Below are 21,710 nucleotides of genomic sequence, written 5' to 3' on the forward strand. Positions count from 1 at the left end.
AAAGACAATTAGATGGGGCTGGGGAGGGGAAGGGGATGAGATGGTTCTAACAAGAAAAATAATTTAAAATCTCTGCTCTAGTGTTTAGAGAGAGCTCTGATGTTGGGTCTGGGCTTTGAAAATGACAGGGTATGTAGCTGGGAGCCAGCCACAGATCTGTGTGGCCTGTAGATTTTTGAGGGCCGTAGTAGAGCAGATGGTCCTGGCACCTGTGGGGGACATGTCTGAAGTGAAGCTACGGCTTCCCCACGAAGTGGCTTCTGCACAGTTGCTTCTCCTGAGTCCAAGGCCAGATGTGAAGGCTATAGCAATGGTTCTCTTTTCTCTCTTCATCATCCTCCACATCTAAGAAGTCTTTAAATTCTATCGAAAAATTTTCCCTGCAATGTGGCTTCCACCGTTCTGGGTGCCCCCACTGGAGTCCTGGTGCTGCTTGCCTTGCACCGGTCTCCGTTTTTTTTCTTCTGATACTTACAGAATACAACAAACCAATCACTACTCTTAAGGAATTACTTTTATGAACTCACCTGTCTCTTCAGAAACCTTTGGTGAATCCTCTTTTGCTACTAAATGACCTGTTAGTCTACTCCGCTTGAAACTGCCAAAAGCGTGCCCAAATCCACTTTGCCAATTTTGCCGTTTCCTAAGGTGGCTGCTGTTCTCTCATCAGACTGGCCTCCTAAGGTCTCCTTTAATACACTGTGCTTCATCTTCGCTCAGAGGCTCTCTTTGAGCTCCTCCTCTCCATCTGAAATATTTTCAGGTCTCTAACATTTTTTCCCCCCAATTCAGTCAGTTCTTCAAGGTTCCCTTCAAATTCTGATGTTTGCTGGGGCCTGAATGGAGCGCGCGCGTCTCTTCCCAACTCTGCGCTCAGCCATAACTTATTAGTACCTCTTGAAATTAGCTGTGAGGGAAATATTTGCACATTAGCAATTGGCCAAAAAATCAGTCCTACCTCCCTGAGCAAAACCAGTGTTTAAGCCAGGACAGCACCATGGTTGCCACTCAAGCTTCTTGATAGTCATACAGACTTTTTGTATCACTCATTTTCACCCTTCTTTAGGTGCTAAATACATACTTTAAACAATTGTTTAACTTGTGATTTGACTTTACAACCTGATCATCTTCTGAAGTTCTCTAGCTAACTCTCCTGTTTTCCTGTTATCTTTCTCAGGCTGAATGAAAACCCAGGCAATCAGTACACACTTCTTTCTGGTATTTCTGACTCTTGAGATTATTGCTTTTTACAAATTCAAAAACTGTGTCTTATTAATTTTTTTTCTTTCTACCCTAACAGTGCCTAGCATGATGTCTCATTCATTGTATGCACCCAAAGTTTTATATGAATCATCTCTGTATACTTCATGGTAGGGGCTAAATAATACTTTTTTTTTGGCATGGCAATGAAGAGCCATATTAAGACTTTATTTTGTTTTTACATTTTATTCTAAACATAGACCATGTTTAAGGTATAACGTCATCTAAGAATCTTATCATTTTAACACTGAATCAGTATCTTTGGTGTCCTACAGATATAACTAGAATTCCAGTAGGTAAGTAAGAGTTCCAACTGGCTAACATATGCTGGATATTTACTATGAGCCAAACCCTAAACTTTTTAAATATATTTTTTCATTTAACTCCAATATCTACTTCCTGAAATGGGTACCATTAATAAACTCCTTTTACAAATGGGAAAATTGGCTCTGGCATGGTTAGTATGACTAGACCTCCAACAGCACCATAGAGACTCCAAACCATTCTGATTCCAGAATTTTCAGCTTAACCACCATCCACCTTAATTCCACATATAAGCAGCCCTATAGTGTTAGGACTACATTTGCAATGTTTGCCCATGCCAGGTCAAGAAAACTGACAAATCGACTCTAAATTTTTCCAACCAGGCTCTTAATCATGCTTCTTTTAATTGGTGAAGTTTTATTTTCAGCCATCTATCTCACTGTAAAGGGGAAAAAATGTTGGTTAAGAGATCATTTAGGAGCTTGTAGAAATGATTCTTTAAAGAGGACTTATTTTATGCTGTTGCTATTCCAGAAATTCTGGAGATTAAAAAGGACTTTCTTCAAAGTCCTATCAGCTAGGAGAAATAACAGCTAGCTATCATGCATGAGACAATTAGAAATCAAGGAGCAATCTCTATGGTAATAACTGATAAAACTTAACAGTTAGGAGATATCAGTGAAGGTAAAAAGTTGGTATGATTTAAAAGAAGTGGGAGTGAAACCTTGCAGGCTGGTTTTGAAGAGGGGGCGATGAGATCTTCCGTATGGTAGAGAAAACAGTACTGAGGCAGAAAATGAACACTATCAATTGGAGACTCTCATTTCTGAGGCTCAACATCTCTAATACTGAGTTTTAATCCCATCAACGCTCATTATCATTTGTACAAATCATAGAACTTCAAGGTCATGACTTATTTTGTCTAGAACAAACAGTTGCCTTGCTGAGAAGGGAAGCAAGTTAAACGCAGTGCTTACATTTTTATTTGGTGGCACCAGCTAACTTACCCAGAGCATACATTTCCTCTCTTCCTCTCCCTGCTCTTGATCTTTCCATGGCGCCTCGCAATGACAGCAAGCCTGGAGCCCTTGGCAGGAGACTGTGCTGCCAGCTTGACAACTGAGATTTTTGACCCAGTCACTGTCTCTTTTTTGGCAAATGCAATTCATTACCTTGGGCTCTATGATCTCATACTGGAGAGACAATCTTTGTCTCCACAATGTTTTTAGTCATTTTCCCGTGTGATTCAGTCGGCGCCTGAGTGCCCTTCTGTTCTCTTCCTATTTGTCTTGTTTTGCCTCTTAGAATTCTCAAGTTCATGCTCAGACTTGGTTAAATGTAGTAAATGCTTCTTTATCCAGCCCATGCAGACCTTTTTCTGCTTCCGGCACATTGCTGGATAAATAATTGTCCTAATGTAATTTACAGTGTCAGGCTTTTGTTAAAATGTTCCTCTCTTGGAGTCAAAATAGAAGCACATGGCCCTATCTGCAAAGGGTCACTTTCTTGTCTAGATGCTTTCCAAATGACTTGTTTATTCAGAGACCTCCTCCTTCTTTCCTTGACCTCCTTGGCTGCCTGCATTTTTTTTTTTTTTTTTCAGATCAGTGGGTTGACTTCTTATTAGCACTGTGACGGACTGAGAGTGGAATACAGTAACAGTCTCCTGTCCTCCTTCCCCTCAGTCACAAGCATCTCTTCTTCTTTTTTGGTGACTTTAATTCCTCTAGTAGGCCAGGTGCAGTGGCTCACACCTGTAATCTCAGCACTCTGGGAAGCGGAGGAAGGTCAGCTCATGAGTTCTAGATCAGCCTGAGCAATATTGAGACCCCATCTCTAAAAGGCGGCTGGGCACTGTAGCAGGTGCCTATAGTCCCAGCTACTTGGGAGGCTGAGGCAAAAGAATCGCTTCAATCCAAGAGTTTGAGTTGCTGTAAACTATGATGCCATGGCACTCTACCAGGGTCAAGAAAGTGAGGCGGCTGGGCACTGTAGCAGGTGCCTATAGTCCCAGCTACTTGGGAGGCTGAGGCAAAAGAATCGCTTCAATCCAAGAGTTTGAGTTGCTGTAAACTATGATGCCATGGCACTCTACCAGGGTCAAGAAAGTGAGACTGTCTGAAAATAATACTAATAATACTAATAATTCCTCTATTAATCTGGCCAGCACTCTTCCCTAGGTCTCTGTTGTACACTTTTCCATCTTGTCTTTGGGTGACAACTGCTTATCAGCCTCTTAATGGATTTGCTCTCAAGTTCCCAACACTGAATTTGGTTGTATAATAAATCTGGGTCAATATCCTCTTCAAAAATGTTATCTTAAGAGATAAATTCATTCAAGTTGTAAAAAAATCTCTGAAGAGTCTTCATGTTATGGGTTTCCCCCATATCTTGATGTAGTAGATTCTTTTGTTCCAAGTGTTCTGAGTAAATAGCTTCTTTTGTTCCAATTTTAGCTCATATACCTTGATGTTGGGAACCTGTATCAAAAGCCCACAGCAAACTACACTGTTGCTGCTTTTCTCACTCCTTCCGAGTTCTTTCCTAGACAAGTCTTTCCAGAATCCCTGGGAAATTAATGGCATGCGAGTTAGAATGACACTTGCCCTTCATTTCTGTGTGTTACATAGGAGGGTATAATGAGACATGCAGGGGTGAGTGGAGAGGGCTGCCTGGGTAACTGATTTTGTTGTCTTCTGCAACCCAATTCAAAACTCTCTTGTAGACTCTCCCATAATTACTCACTCCATGCTGAGTAATTATACTCAGAATTTTTCTTTGTTGGGGTATAGGTCTATGCTGATTTTACCCTCTGTTGCCTTCTTTCTTATATTTAAAGCACAGGGAAAAGTGTATGCTGTCTTTACCCTCATTATTTCTAAACAACAGAAGAAAATAACAGAAACAGAGGGACCTTTGGATGCTTATAAAGTTAGTGGTGTGAGTTTTGGTGTGAGTTACTTGGTGTGAGTTTGAAAATGCACCTGGGATTTGTGTTAATCAGGTTTTGGAAGACACACAGAAATGGCTGCTGTGAAAGAGGAAGTTTTTACATTCACAGATCCCTCGAAGAAGGAAGCACAACACGCTGTGCAGGGCCATGTGGGGAACACCGGGGTCAGTCAGGAGGCTGAAAGAGCGAGAGGAAATGTGGGCAAGAGCCTGCCTTGGTTTCTGTGGGAGGGGCTGGGGGAAGGTAAGCAGATGTGTGCTTGGCTACTGTGAGTAATTTTGGTAGGCTCTGAGACAATCAGGCTGTCCCTAGTCTTCTGGTATCTGGCCCTAAGGAAGGGGTCATGATCCAGAGTGTAAGAGCTAGGTAAAGGATTAGGCCATGCTTTTGTATCTGAAAGGCATGGTCCCAAGTGAGTCCTTAGCTATCTTCAGGAATTAGCTAACCCTGGGAGGGGTGGTCTCTTCCAATGTCAGCAAGGCCTCAGATGTCAAAGCATCAGAGTAAAAGGACATGCTTAATGCAGCTGGTAAATGTTTAAAAATTGGCTCTTGCAAAAGCAACACCAAAAAAATACAATCCACAGTGCTTGAGCAAAGCTGTGACTTAACGTCATCTGTTTTAAAGGACAACTTCTCTGACATGGCTGTGCAAGGAGGGCTTAAATCAGGGAAAATCTGTAGCGAAGATGATTTTTGTGGAATCATGATGACATTCCAGTGTGAGGCTAATATGAGTGTTGGGACTAGATTTCAGTCATGATCAAAGTTTACTGCTTTTTTTTTTCATGTGTAGGAGAACTAGCTTTTATTCCCTGCATAACTGCATTTATCGTGATGAAATGTTATCTAATATAGGTTAGAGCACAGAAGCATGGAATTAAAAATTTTCTTAAGAATTTTAGGAAAGAAAGAATAGTTTTGTTTTTATCAGTTATAAAGTAAAAAGCATAAAATATATTATTCTGAAATATTTTTCAGTCATAACATTTACTGTCAAAAGAAAGTCATGTGCCTAATCATGTTTTTAAAGATGTTTGTAAGTGGAAAGGTAATATCCTTGTAAAAGCATGAGTACTTCTCACAGATGTTTTGAAAAGATAAGGTAGAAAAAAGTAGATAGGAGGGTTAATTTTCTGATTAAAAAATTATCTTTATGTTGCAAGATAATTCTCCACGGGGTTTGTACATTACTGTACATTTTTTTGGCAAAGGCAGTACCTACTTTTCCCCTATCTTTTAAAGAGTATTTATACAGAAAACAGACTTTGAAGATCAAAATAATGTTCCTACTGGAGCAAAGCTTGGTCAGGCTTATTGGCCATTATAAACAATGTTGAGTTCCCTGAGCTTAGGATTCCTCTTCTGCAACAGAGCCCACTGTGTTTATTGGGATCTAGGGAGTCCTCTTTTGTCACCCTGTGGGAATTAAGACCCAGGGAACCTGGGCAAATACTGATTGGCTATTACTATATTTGAGTGTAATAAACTCTTTTGCTTCTGATCCAGGAATCTTGTAAAGCAGCATCCATGAAACTGTGTCAGGCTAATTTATTAGATTATAAGCAGGGTAAAATCTCAGATACTCCACAGTCCTTGACACCTAGAGAAACTTCTGCACCTGTGCACCAGGACCGTTGCAAGAATATTCAGAGCAGAGTTGCCTGCAACATCCACAAAGGAAAAACAAAACAAATATAGATCAATAATAAATAAATAGATGGTGTACATTTACAAGATGAAGTTGCACACACTGTGTAAGTCAACAAAATTATAACTCTCTGTAGCAACATGGCTAAATTATGTAAGCATAATAAAAAGGAAGTAAGGCACAAAATAATACATCCTGATCCAAATAGACAAAACTAAACTATATTTAGAAATAAACAGTTCAATGGTGATATTATATAAAAAAGAGATACTATAATAAAAGTCATGGTGGTGGTTATCCCTTATGAGGACATAAAGATATATTTAAAAAAAGATTCATGGGGGACATGTCCAGGGCCAGAAGTGTTCTATATCTTGGGTTGGGTGGTAGATATATGGGTGTTTACTTTATATTTATTCACCATACTGTGCATTTGTGTTTCACTTACTTTTATGAATGTGGTTATTTTGTAATAAAAGTGGTTAAAAATTACTTTAGAAACAATTTCTTAATCTATTATTCTTTAGATGATATGTATAAACCCAACATGTCTGTTCACTGTGAAGAATGTAAATGGAGAAAAAAGGGAACTTTATATTAAAGATTAATTACAACTGTATAATCATTAACCAAAAGTGTTTAATGTATTGCTAAATAAGACTCCTTGAAAATGTTACTATTGTAAGTATGCCAAACCATGGAGGCTGAAATCAAAGTTTGCTTGGAGATTGATTCTTGTGTGTGTTCAATGGTGTTTCAGTTTTGAGAGTCAGAAGTATGAAGGCATACACAGTGAACGTATGTCTTTAAAGTGATTTACAGAAGGTGATAAAGTGACACTTGATATATTCTCAAGTATATACCAGCAAGATCATCCCATGTCTGTCCTTTGTTTATCTACTATCTGAGGAAAAAATGATTCATTAACAACATAGGTATTTGGAATTATTGGTGCTATCTCTGTGTTATTTTTTCAACAGCTCGATGCTGTCGAAAATGGATAGTCTGATACATACACATACATAAACATCTGATACATACTATTTGACAGCATCCAGATTAAGCACACAGATTAAGAGTCAGAGTATCATGATTACCTCAGAGGGCCCCCTTGTGTTCCTCTCAGCCATGAACACAATCCCCCACCCTATAGACTGTAGATGGTGAGTATACTGTTCAGGAGGGGAGTAGAGAGGCAGGTTAAGAGGAAATCTCACATTTTGCCATGCAATATTTTAATTGTGCACCCCCCAACAATTTTGTTTAAAGTTGCAGCCACTTCAGACTTCCTGGAATGACCCAGCGTTTTCTGTTGATGATTTTGTATTATAAGGTTCTATTCAGATTTGGTAGTTAAGAGCACGACTTCTGGAGAGACACTGGAAAGAGCTGAAGTCACATTTTAGCAATCAGGAGCAATAGCTGGGCCCTGGTCAAATTACTCAAACTGTCAAAGCCTGAGTTCCTTAACCTATAAAATTATTATTACATTAATTATTAATTCAAATTCAGAAAGAATTAAATGAGAGAGTCTTTGTAAAGTCTTTTTTTACATGCATTCTATCAACTGACCATATATTTTATATTTTTTTCAACTGCTTGGTCAGTTGATAGAATGCATGTAAAAAAAGTTTTGTTTTTCTATTGCGCTACATTGTTTCCTGTGTATTAAATATTAATATGTTTTTGATCTGCTAACGTATGTATCTATAATGCAGCCTCTTTACCTATATCGGCATTCTTCTCTATTCATTAAAAGAAGATTTGAATGAAACAACATAGCTTTATTTTATGTTTTAAATAATTTGAAATCCTCTCATTTTGTAGCTTGTGAAAATTATATTTCAGATTCACAGAGCAGTCATGGCAGGTGCTCTAAGGATGAGAAAAAGAATGGTGAGTCAAAGGTAAGGGCCAACAAAGGCTTCAGAATTAACAGCTGGATTCAGCCCAAAGAAATCAGGATTCAACTGCAGGTCCAAAGCTGTTTTCTCAACTGAATCACATGTCCTTCCTCTCAATCTAATGCTCTCAGTAATTGTGGAAATTCTTCTAGGACATCTGTTCCCTTTTTTCCTCAGGCTCCAAATCTGTCTCTTCATACTTGTCCACTGAAGTTGAATTCCCAACTCTTTAATTTCATTCTTAGTCCCTTTCTCCAGCTAGGGTGTGTATTGAAAAGACGAAAGAATAAGTGGGTTTTTTGAGCCCTGAGGGCTGATTTTTCATTAGCATAAATGTAAGTAACCAGCACCCACAGAGGACTCAGCAGCAGATGGCAGATAAGAACCCTTCTCGTTCGATATATTCAGGAATGGAATTAATTTTTAATATCACATATTGCCAATCTACTAATACATAGGTAATCTCTTTGCAATCCTTTCCAGTAAGCCCAGATGCTGCTGATGGAATAAATGGAAGGAAGTCAGCCTGATCTAATAGGAAGTGTTTTTCCACCTTTTCCTGGGATACAGGCATTTTGGTCTGAATTTTACTGGTGTGTACTCATAAGACACTCAATAACTGTTAGCTCTATTAGGATATGGCTGAGTGAATGGATCATGGTACAGAGGGAGAAAGCACTGGACTGGAAGTCAGAGGAATTGAAATCAGGTTCTTGACTTTTTTGCTAACAAACGGTGTGAGTATAAATAAATCATTGACTATCTTGGTTTCAGTTTATTCATTTGTGTAATAAATAAGTAAGTAAATGAATGTAATGATTTTGAGATGCTTTTAGCTAGCTCTGTGTTTCTAGGACACTGAGAATGATAAATGCCACTTATTAACTTCAACTCTTCAGAGTAAAAAGGAAATAACTGTGTTTTTAATTTAATGATTGAAAGAGGGTGTATTCTTCCATAAACAAAGATCAGTTACCCAACGTTTTTGTCCTACATCATCATAATAATAAAAGGTACAATGTAGAGAGCTCTTATATGTTTCAGGTATAGTATTAAGTACTTTACAAAGACTCTCTCATTTAATCTTTTCTGAATTTGAATTAATAATTAATGTAATAATAATTTTATAGGTTAAGGAACTCAGGCTTTGACAGTTTGAGTAATTTGAAGAGGGCCCAGCTATTGCTCCTGATTGCTAAAATGTGACTTCAGCTCTTTTCAGTGTCTCTCTAGAAGTCATGCTCTTAACTACCAAATCTGAATAGAACCTTACAATACAAAATCATCAATGGAAATCGCTGGGTCAATCCAGGAAGTCTGAAGTGGCTAAAACTTTGTAAAAAATTGTGCATGATTAAAATGATGCATGACAAAATGTGAGATTTCCTCTTAATCTCAGTCTCTACTCCCCTCCTGAACAGTATACTCACCATCTACAGCAGGGGTCCTCAAACTTTTTAAACAGGGGGCCAGTTCACTGTCCCTCAGACCATTGCAGGGCTGGACTATAGTTAAAAAAAAAACAATGAACAAATTCCTATGCACACTGCACATATCTTATTTTGAAGTAAAACAAAACAAAACAAAATGGGAAAAAATACAATATTTAAAATGAAGAACAAGTAAAGTCAAATCGACAAACTTACCAGTATTTCAATGGGAACTATGGGCCTGCTTTTGGCTAATGAGATGGTCAATGGTCCATATTTGTCACTGCTAGTCGTAATAAGTGATGCAATTGTGCATTAGTTAGTCTAGATCTGGTTGGAGATTTCAGATGTTTCATTCTGGAAAAAGTCTGTTCACCGACATAAATGCTGCCAAAGATGGTTGCCATTTTGAGTGCATGGTTCCTGAGATGTCTCAGAGGGGAGAGATGCATAGAAATTAGGAAGGCTGCTTGACTTGAATGCATCTTTCAGAGAGTCACAATTCTGCAGTTCAGCCAGTTCCACTTGGTAAATCGTATCCACATGTTCAATGTCAATAGAAAATGGGTTATGGAAAGGCTGTATGTCCTGTTCATGGAGATGCAGCTCTTTAAATCTAAATTGGAACCCCTTTTGCAACTTTTCCAGTGAATCCACACATTTTATTTGGGAATGCAGCCAATGGATTTTTCCGCTAACAGATTTTGAGTTGTGGGGAGATGGCAGAAATTTTCCTCCTTCACTTGTTTGATGAGGAGGCCTAATTTTACTTCAAATGCTTTCACATGTGATTGCATATCACAGATGAGCTTCCCCTTTCCTTGAAGTTGCACACTGAAACTGTTGAGTAGCTCTGTTACATCTGTCAGAAAGGCAAGGTGCCATTTCCATTCTGCATCACTGAGCTCTGGTACTTCTTTGTTTTTTGAAAGCAGAAAAGCTGTAATCTGTGGAAGTAAGTCATAGAAATGTTTCAAAACTCTCACTTGACTCAGCCAACAGACTTCTGTGTGGTATGAGACATCTTCACAGGCAACATTTATCTCAGACAGAAATTCCTGAAATTGTCTGTGGTTTAGTGCATTACCTCTAAGGACATTAACACAAGATATCACAGTTTTCATAACAGAATCCCACTTCAGTGATTTACTACACAGCGCTTGTTGGTGGATAAGGGAGTGTATGGCTATTAGATGAGAATGGTTATGTTTGTCCATCTCTTGGTTAATGCAAGCAATTACTCCTTTCTTAGACCCCATCATGCTAGGAGCACCATCAGTTGTCACACTGCCTAGTTTTGCCCAGTCCAGCTCCAAAGTATTCATAGTTTGGCAAACCTTTTCATAAATATCCTCTCTTATAGTTGTTCCTTTGATGCTTTGCAGTGCAGCAAGCTCTTCTGTGACTTCGAAATAGTCATTTGTCCCATGAATAAAAATTAGAAGTTATGCAGAATCACAAACATCATTACTTTCATTTAGTACCAAGGAAAAATAGGAAAGTTTTTTGCAGAGTTTTGCAAATGCTGATGCAAATTGTCTCCCATTTCTTCAATCCTTCATGTAATTGAGTGTCCTGAAAGACTCACTGTACTAAATAAATTGGCCTTCTCTGGACACATCTCTTTGGCAACAGAAAGAAGGCATTCTTTAACAAATTCTACCTCCACGAATGGTCTGCCAGGGCACGCTATTAGCTTGGCAACTTGAAAACTTGCTTGCAGTGATGAAGTATTTAGTTGTTTCTGCTTCACAAAAGGCAAAAGGCAAAAGGCAAGCAGGGTGACACATGGGGAGAGAGGGACCAACAGAGGGAGGAAGCAGAATCAGGTTCCTTTGAAACAACCAGTTCTGGCATGAAATAGTAAAGTGAGAACTCACTCATTATCTCAGAGAGGGTACAAGTCATTCATGAGGGATCTGCCCTGGTGACCCAAGACTCCCCCAGCAGGCCTCGCCTCTAACACTGGGAGTCAAATTTCAACATGAGATTTGGAAGGGCCAAACATCCAAACCTTATCAACCTAATATTTCAATGAAAAGCTTATCAAAGAAAATGCCACGATGCCCGAGTATATTGTACTGTTAATTGTCCCAGGGGCCTGCTTCTGGGAAACAATGGGAAAAGCTATGCAATAATTAGGTTGCAAAAATTCTTTCTTTCTTTATTCCTTGTAGATTGATGATGCTACATTATAATTATAATTATAATTTCCAGAACCCAGTTTGGTTATACCAGGGGGCTCCTATACAATGGGCAAGTTCTATACAACATGTTTCTTCTTCATGTAAAGCTGCTCACAGTCTTAGAGGAATACTCAGCTCAAATCATACTTAATTTTTAATTTTTATTGAACCAAACTTCAGATTTTCACCTCTTTCTCATTCATCTGGTTTCCTTGAAGAATTTCATCTAAACAAGACTTATCCCTCCTCACGAAAGTCTTAGTGGCAAGCTTTGACATATGTAGCCTTGCACTTCCTACTCATTCCCAGGTCCCCAAGGAGGCCAGAGCCTCTGCTGTGAAGAGGGCCTACCCACAGTTGCTCTTGGCTGGGGAGATGTTCATTATATCTACTCACTAACATCCAGTTCTTGGTCTTGGCACATAAAAGGCTAAATTTACTGGTGGGACTATTTTATTAGTTTGAGATTGAAAATGATGTGATTCACTTCCGGAACACAGTGTATGATTGCCAGAAGGATAGAAAGACTTTCCAGAGCCCTGTCTTATCTTTCTGCAATGGCAACCTGTGATGTTTGAAGTGTTTGTTACTCCTTCAGACTAGGCTCCACAGGGAGGGGGACATAGAAGAGAATCCCAGTTGATTTGTGATGGACATCTTATATAAGCCAAACTTATGCCTTTGTGGCTTCAAGCCACTGAGATTTGGAGATTATTTGGTATGCTGAAACAGACAGCCACTAGTTAAAACTTAGTAGCTGAGACTCTGCCCATGTACACGAAGAGAATTGTTCAGTGTTACCTATACCTGAGTGTGTACATTTATTCTGGAGTTTAGCATTCAGAAATTCTCTTTTTTAAAAGCTATTTTCTCCAGTATCAATTTAAAATAGGGTAGAGTTTTTCTTTTTAAAAAAATCTCTTATTTACCTTGATTTTTTTGCATAAACAGTTGACTCAGAACTTGTGTAGGGAAGAGAAGCATTATTTACTGGGCCTCCTCCTTTATAATCCGTTAGGCTACTGAATAGAATCAGGTGGCCTGGAAATGAACCAGAGAGGCAGGTAGGGTCTGGATCATGCGCTATCCAATGGGTGGTGTCAAAGATTTTGTCTTTAATGTAAATCCAGCAGGAAGTTGCAAAAGCGTCTTAAGCAGCTATGTGACAAGATAAGATTTACATTTTTCAAAGAGCAGACTGACTGGTGTGGGGAAAATGAGTGCATTAGTGGGGCATGAAAATGGATGTAGGGGGTGGCATCTGTGGCTCAAGGAGTAGGGCGCCGGTCCCATATTCCAGAGGTGGCAGGTTCAAACCCAGCCCCGGCCAAAAAAAAAAAAACCACACACACACACACACACACACACACAAAAGATGTTAAAAAAAAAGAAGAAAAGAAAATGGATGTGGGGAAACCATTTTTAGGAGGACATTGCAGAAAGACTGGACAAAGGATGGTGGCTGCTCAAACTAAAAGAAATTCTGTGATGGTTAAAATGAGGAAACACACATGTCCTTTCCTCTCATGGTCTAGATTGATCTAGCGATATATTTTAGAATATTGAGAAGTACGGAGGCAAGGCTTCTCCTCTAAGCAGTCCTCTAGGAGGATTTGTCAGGAGTCTCCTACTCACTTGGCAAGCTGTACATAATATGTTTCTTCTCCATGTAAGCCTTCTTACAGTCTCAGAGAAATACCCAACTAAAATCATGCTTAATTCTTAATTTTGATTAAACCAAACCTCAAATTTTCACCTCTTTCTCATTCACCCGGTTTCCTTGGAGAATTTCATCTAAAGAGGCCTTATCCCTCTCCATGAAACTCTTAGTGGTAGTCTCTGTCTCTCCCTCCCTCCCTCATATAAATTTTTGATAAGAATTAAGTAGAGAGATTTTGTATTACATTTCCAGGTAAAAATTTTAACTGCATAAATTCTGTATGTACTTCAATAATCCGTTGCCATCTTTTCTGATATTAAGCATTAATGAAGATCACATCACCCCTATTCTTCCAAGAATGTCCACAGCCTACCCTATGATTTCTCTAGCCCAACACCCTTTGTAATAAGATAATTCTGTCCAGACCACCGCTGTGTTACAAGATACCCTAGCTACAGTCTTTACTGTATTAAGAGGAACTCCTGCTACACAGATCCTTTTATTATAGGAAGCCTATGAATACAAGGTTAAAACAAAACAAAACATAACCAAAAAATAAAAATCCCCCAGTTCTTAGAAAGGGAGATCCCTGATCACAGAGGAAGTTATTTTCATAAAGGAATTCCTGACTGCTTGCTCAAGCAAGGAATAGGTCTACAAAGTTCCAATTAAAAGGTGTCAAATGGCCTGTGGAGGTGAGGCGCTGCTGCAGCCTTCTGTCATCTCTGTTTGCTGCCTACAAGTTAGCAGGAAAGGGAGGATCTTCTTTTCCACCTAGCACGCACATCTGACACAGAGGCCACATAATCTCTAATGGATATGTGCCTGATGGGATTCTGTGCACCAGGCTAAGAAATTTGTAGGAAGACGATTTGGGTTTATTCCAGCACTCACATGGGCAATTGATGCACTATAGTTCTACATCACAGAACACAGGCACAGTGATTTCAGTCTGGAAATAATACATGTTTCAGAGGACGGTTAATAGATCTTCCATTATGGCGATTAAAAACAATTCTCAAGAAGATTTATTATTATTATTATTATTATTATTTTTGTAGAGACAGAGTCTCACTTTATGGCCCTCTGTAGAGTGCTGTGGCCTCACACAGCTCACAGCAACCTTCAACTCCTGGGCTTAAGCGATTCTCCTGCCTCAGCCTTCGGAGTAGCTGGGACTACAGGCGCCCGCCACAACGCCCGGCTATTTTTTGGTTGCAGTTTGGCCGGGGCCGGGTTTGAACCCACCACCCTCGGTATATGGAGCCGGAGCCTTACAGACTGAGCCACAGGCGCCGCCCTCAAGAAGATATTTTTTAAAGCATCTACTTTTGAGCCTCGTAAATTCCCAGGAATTTCTAATACTAGCTAAATAAAAAATGTACACTAGGAAACTAAATTTTATTTTTTATATAGGAAGGTTTATAAATAATCTCTTCAGATATTAGAGAGTCTGTCCTTAAAATGTGAATTTCGTTTTGGGTATATTTTTAATAGCTACCTCATAATAACATAGTGGAAAACATTATATATTAAGCTGATAATATTGTAAAAGAGGGATAAGAGGAGAAAATGCATCTAAAGAAAGATTTTCCTCTCTAAGGCAAGCATATGGCTCATTCAAAAGTGTTACTGAATTATTAAGTTGCACATTAAAAAGGATCGTGAATTCATCTCTATTGTCTCAAAATTATCAGAATGACCAATAGATGGCGCTCTAATCTTGGTGCTGGTGAAGCTTCATGATGCAGATTATAAATCATGTATCTTTATTGAGTTAAAGAAGGTTCACTCAGGACTGTTCATTCCAGTTCATTCGTTTATTGTACGAGCTATTATTGAGTGCCTACTATGTGCTAAGACTGTTTTGTGCTTCTTTCCATAGCGTCAAAAGACTGCTATAGGTTAAACAAAAACTTGGCTGTGTTCCTTTGTGAAGTAATATTGTGCAAAAAGTCCCTGCAAAGCTTAATCACTCACAGCAACAATGAATTATTATTTATTCGCATTTTGTAGGTTGGATGGTTCTCTGCTGATTTCATATGAACTCACTCACTCAGGTAGCTGCATTTAGCTGGAGGATCTCCAGGGCTAGAAGGTCTGAGGTGGTTGGTGTGGCTACGCCCTGGGGCACCTAGGCTTTCCTCTACATAAGCTAGGCCACTTTTTCACATTGCCATCTCTGAGCAGTGCTTCAAGTGGGGGAAATCAGAGCTTTATGAGGTCTAGTATAGAGACTTTCTAGTTTTGCAAGTTACATTACTATCACTTCTGCCTACCTTTTATTGGTCGAAGTAAGTCCAACACCAGTCCAGATTCAACAGATAAGGAAAATGGACTCCAACTTTTTAATTTTTTCCTTTCTTTTTTGCTACTTAAAAATTCATTTTTAATTTTTAATTGTAAAAAAATACACATGAAGTTTACCATATTAATGATAAAATTTTAAGTGTGTAGCTAGATCAGTAATGTTAAGTACTTTCACATTGTTGTGAAACTATCACCACTATCTATTTCCAGGACACTTGTCTTGCAGAACCAAAGCTCTGTATCTAAGAACAATAAGCTCCTTCCTCCCCTTCCTCCCCTTCCGCCCCTGACAACCACCATCCTATTTTCAGCTTTTATGAGTTTGAACTACTCTTGGTTTCTCATATAACTGGAATCATGCAGCTTGCCTTTTCTTAGACTCTAACTTTGAGTGAGAGAAATGATCAGTCACATTGCAAAAGGGCTTGTGTAGTGTGATGGCAGGACTTTGTAAGTCATATTTTTCAATACACAAAAACTAGTGGACAGGTTCAGCGCCTGTAGCTCAGCAGCTAGGGTGCCAGCCACATACACCAGAGTTGGCAGGTTCGAACCCAGCTCGAACCTGCCAAACAACAATGACAATTACAACAAAAATATAGCCGGGCATTGTGCTGGGTGCCTGTAGTCCCAGCTACTGGGTAGGCTGAGGCAAGAGAATCGCGTAAGCCCAGGAGTTGGAGGTTGCTGTGAGCTGTGATGCCAGAGCACTCTACGGAGGGTGACTTAGTGAGCTATCTCAAAAAACAAGTGGATAAATGAACAGTAGTGCATAAGCACACCTAGATTCAGAACGTTCCTTACAGAAACCTAAGTGGGGAAGACTGAAAATTTTAAAGAAGGAAAGCTGGGTGTGTGTAGGATAGAATGTTTATTCAGCTAATGAGGCTGTTTTGGTGGAGAGCAAAGGGTTATATAGATCTGGATTGTCCATCACATAGGCTGAGTAGATCTCTTCATTATTAGCCTTTCCCATTATTCCTAGATACTTAGTTTTCTTTAGCAGTTGAGGAACTTTGTAAGACTTTGTTAATTTGTAATCAGCACTTCCCCAGGGGGTGAGATTGTGGTAATGAAATGAGATAGAAGGAAGTGGTTGAGCTATCCTGGGGAGGAGTGCGATGTGGTTCTATTATTTGATGGTATCATGTGCAATCAGATAATTAACCTTCCCTACAACTTAGTATAAAAATATATCGTAGAAGTTCTTGGTTGTTTTTTTTTTTTAATAAGTTGTTTCATTTCTTAAATCCTTACCATGTCTCAAGCCTTTTACGTATGCTATCTCTAAATGTTACAACAATCATGAAAAGTGTCAGTTCTTATTTTACAGATAAGAAAACTGAAGCCTAGGGAAGGTAGGCAAATTTCTTCTTGCCAATTCTTTAGTACAGAACAGAATCTGGACTTCTAGATGCATTCTCAATACCACTCTCCCCTTTCTCTGAGCAATGGACTCCTAATTTTGTTAGAGATTGCAATGCACTCAAACTAAAACTTTACAAGTTTCTTTGCATAACTAATAATAACTCTCTGGCTGATAAAATGTGGCTAAAAGTAGTGGCATTTTGGCTTCTGGGAAGGGGCATTACAAAGGGACTGACTTGGTTAACATTGACATCTTTGCCACTGGTCTTTTATATGTCTTGGGTAGAGGTCTGATGACAGGAGCAGTAGCTGCTGTAATATACTCAGAAGTGCACAGCCAGACAATCAGGGTGGGACAGCAGGGACTCAGAAGAGGCCAGAGAAGTTGTGGAGCTGCCTTCTCAGCTCCCAGGTGACAGGAGAGCAAAACATCGATCTTGCTTAAAAGAGAGTCTTATTTGTCATACAGGCAGCTATAATCAATCCCAACTGTTAAAAACACCCAGATACACCCCCATATTACTATATTTCAATGATTTATTTTTAATTAGTATTTATAAAATTAGAGTCATTCTGGGTCCAAGAATAACTATGCACAATCACAAGCCTCTATCTACTCCAGGAGAAAATCAGAAGAAACTTGTCTTAAGATGTCTGATCTCCTTGACTATCAGCTTCTGCAAACTGGTATGTTTAAAGTACAAGCTTCAATTTTCTACCTCTGAGAAATAATGCTTTTGCTTGAATTTTGTGGCACCAAGACACCTGTAGTGCTCTGAACGTCAGATTTCACACCCTAAAGCAGCGCATCTTCAAATTTCAGCAGCATAAAGACCACAGGGGATGTTTATAAATTTTAAAAATGAGATTTTTAGACTCACTGTGGAGATTTTGAATCAGTTGTTCTGTTGTGAGGCTCAGGATTTTGCACATTTATTTATTTATTTATTTAATTAAATCCTAACTGTGCATATTAATGCGCTTATCGGGTCCAATGTGCTGATTTGATATACAATGTGGAATGCTTACATCAAACTAACTAACATAACCGTCACCTCACTTATTTGTTGTGGTAAGACATTTATACTCCTACTCTTAATCATCAGAGAAATGCAAATCAAAACCACTTTGAGATATCATCCAACTCCACTAAGATTAGCTCACATCACAAAATCCCAAAACTACAGATGTTGGCGTGGGTGTGAAGAGAAGGGAACACTTCTACACTGCTGGTGGGAATGCAATCTAATACAACCTTTTTGGAAGAAAGTTTGGAGAATACTCAAGGAACTAAAAGTCGACCTACCATTTGATCCTGCAATTCCTCCACTAGGTATAGACCCAAATGATCAAAAAATCATTTTACAACAAAGACATTTGCACCAGAATATTTACTGCAGCTCAATTCATAATTGCCAAGTCATGGAAGCAGCCCAAGTGCCCATCAACCTATAAATAGATTAACAAATGTGCACATTTAACAAACTCTCCAGGCAACTTCTTTTTTTTTTTTTGGAGACAGAATCTCACTGTGTCACCTTGGGTAGAGTGCTGTGGCATCAGAACTCACAGCAACCTCTAGCTCTTGAGCTTAGGCAATTCTCTTGCCTCAGCCGCCCAAGTAGCTGGGACTATAGGTGCCTGCCACAACGCCCAGTTATTTTTTTGTTGCAGTTTGGCCTGGCCGGGTTTGAACCCGCCACCCTCGTTGTAGGGGGCCAGAGCCCTACTCACTGAGCCACAGGCATCTCCCAGGCAACTTCTTAGGTATGTGATTCGCAGCTTGGTCTTTGAGAAACTTGGTTAACTTTTTCCCTTAACCATTATCTTTGGTGTGTTATCTGACCAAAAGTTACATTGTGAAATGGGGGCTGGGGGAGTGTATTTTGGTGTTTTTTAACAGTTAAAAATGGAGGGGAGAAGCATATACAAGACAGAAAAAATAACCCTGGCTTAAACAAGATAGGAGTTACAGTTTCCTCTCACACAAGCCTTGCTATGGTATGGATATGAAAGACGTTTCCTAAAATTGAGCAAGCTAGGTCAAGGTAACATGGCTTACTTTTTACTTACTGTGGAAATTTTCTTGTAAGTATTAAATTTGTACTAATTGGTATGGCTGGCACAAATTGTACCAGATGGATAGGTAAGTTTCCTACTTTTGCAGAGTTCCAAGGTGCTTTTCCTATTCTTAATTATTAAGGATTAATTTTATTTTGCAGAACATTCACAGAGAATTGCCAATACTGTTCCTCAAAGGACATAATTTAAAAGTTTAAAAGATCAAAATTTTAATAAAAGTCTGAAAATGTTGCCAGTGTTTCTATAGAAGCTACCAAATGATTTCCATTCAAAGCTGCATATTAAAGAGATGAAGAGAAGTGCAGCACACTTGTAGGCCACACCTGGGAAGAAAATAACAGTCAATCTGCAGAGCAATGGAGGGTCCAAAGGAAGACCTCCCTAATCTCTCTGAAGCTTCACTCAAAATCAGCCGACAAAAGGCAGATTAATCCGAGACATAGCATACAAATTTATTAGTGTACAATTCAATATCCCAAGGGGGTACAGATGCTCATATACCTTTTTTTCCTAATTAAAAGGGAGATTAGAAAGCATGGATGATTTTAGGGGGATAGTAAATGATTCATAGGGGAATTCAATGGGTTTGCAAAACGTATACAATGGTTTGTGAAAAAAGTCTGTCTAGGTGTGTTGGCAGATGCCAGTCCTTCCTGCGATATGAGTTCAGTTAATGAAGACTGAGGGAAGGGACTTGTTTGGCAGGTCCTGATGTTAGGTGGACAGAGAAAATTTAGAGAATAACTTCACTCTGAGCTTTGGGGGACCCAGAAGGTTGAGAGACAGGATCAAGGGGAAGGTTGGAGAGATACTGAGGTTTCTTTATCAGTTCAGAGCGTCAAAATGGCATATTTTGGGGTGTCATTTTCTAAGTCCCAACACTGACAACATGGACCATCTTCTGCTTTCCTAGAGGACATGTTCTTGAAATGCACAGCGAAACGGACTATAAAAATTTAAAACAATCAATGTATTTCCTTCAAGACAGAGGTAGATGGTTAACAAAATCTGCAATTTTACCTGACTATTCAATTAGCTATTACTAGTGTGTCACCCGTGCTCTTAAGTTCTTTAATTTTATTCTTTCCCTTTATGGTTTTTCTTTTTGTTCAGCTGGGCTTAAATCAAACTAATTTCTTTTGTAATATCACCCCTACTGCTGCTACTACTACCCTTACTATTTCATCTACAACTTTCTTTCCAACTATTTAAATATTCTCTCAATATAATGTCAGTGTAGTAGGTATACCATTGATTTCCTGTTAAAGAAAAAGCTCCCTTCTCTCATCTAGACAGGTCCATCTTCAGGCCTGATGCACAGTTAATTTCGTGAGATCTCTGTTCTCTATCATCCAGAGACTATTTGGTTTCTCTTTTGTGCTGGGTCCTATCTTCCTAGCATCCTTGCCTTTCTTTTTTCAATTCATTCCTCATTTTGGTGGAACACAGTTCTAGTAACATCCGGAAAGAGGTTGCATGGGAAATAAACTATTTCAGACTTTGCATGTTTGAAACTGTCTTTATTATACCATCGCTCTTAATTGCTGGTTTGGCTGTGTCTAAAATTCCAGGTTGGCAATTAAGTCTCTTTACAATTCTGATCATAATCCTACCCTCTCTTCTGGCTTCCATTTTGGTGTTGAGAAATCCAATGTCATTCTAATTCTTGATCATTGTATGAAATATGATCTTTTGCCGTTAAAATTTTTAAAATCATTCTGTTGTCCCCAGTGATCTGAAACATCATGTTGACTTGGTATAAGTCTATATTTATTATGTCAGACCTTTGGTGAGATCTTTTAATCTGGCAACTCAAATTTTTCAGTTCTTTGAGTTTGCTCTGAATTATTTATTTGGCTTTTTTCTGTCCCCCGCCCCACCGTGGAACTTCTGTAATTGGATATTGAGCTCTATGGATGGACTTCCAATTTCATCATGTTTTCATCTATCGTCTATCTCCTTGTCCTTTTGCTATACCTTCTGCCAGGTTTTCTCAATTTTATCTTCCAACTCATACATAACTGCTGTAATATTTTTTGTTTTCTAGCAGCTACTTCTTTTTCCCTAAGTGGTCTTTTTCTTTCTTTTGTTAATAACTGTGCCACGTAGTTTTTTTTTTTTTAAACTGTGGCACAAATATAGATTGTTATCTCTTCTTAAAAGAGTTGTTAATGAAAAGTGACTACTCGAGCCTACATTTAGTAGCCACACTGCTTCTTGTGAATAGAAAATGAATAGAAATAGTGTTTGTTTTTCTAGGACAAAGAGTTAGGAACTAGGCATGCCTCTTTGTCATTTCTTTTTTATTGTTTTTCAGATAAATGGATAAAACTCTAAGGGCCAAAGGAAGGGAGAAATCAAAAAATAGAGAGATCTTGGGACCCTGAATTACCATGTGAAAAAGAGCCATCCTCCCATCCCAGTCCTAATTAGACTTTATAGAAGGTAAAAAAAAAAAAAAAAAAAAAACACCTCTGATGTTAAGCCATTGAGATGCCCAGGTGCCTCCATTATAGCAATTTGTATTACCTTAACAAATGGAAATAGTCTTCTTTGATTACTTGGTATAATACCTTTTTTTAAAATCTAAGAATATTAATTCTGTCTTTTACATTTACTTTTCTCCTTTCAGTATAGTCTCAT

The sequence above is a fragment of the Nycticebus coucang genome, chromosome 16 (assembly GCF_027406575.1).
Source record: "Nycticebus coucang isolate mNycCou1 chromosome 16, mNycCou1.pri, whole genome shotgun sequence".
In the NCBI taxonomy this organism is placed as follows: domain Eukaryota; kingdom Metazoa; phylum Chordata; class Mammalia; order Primates; family Lorisidae; genus Nycticebus; species Nycticebus coucang.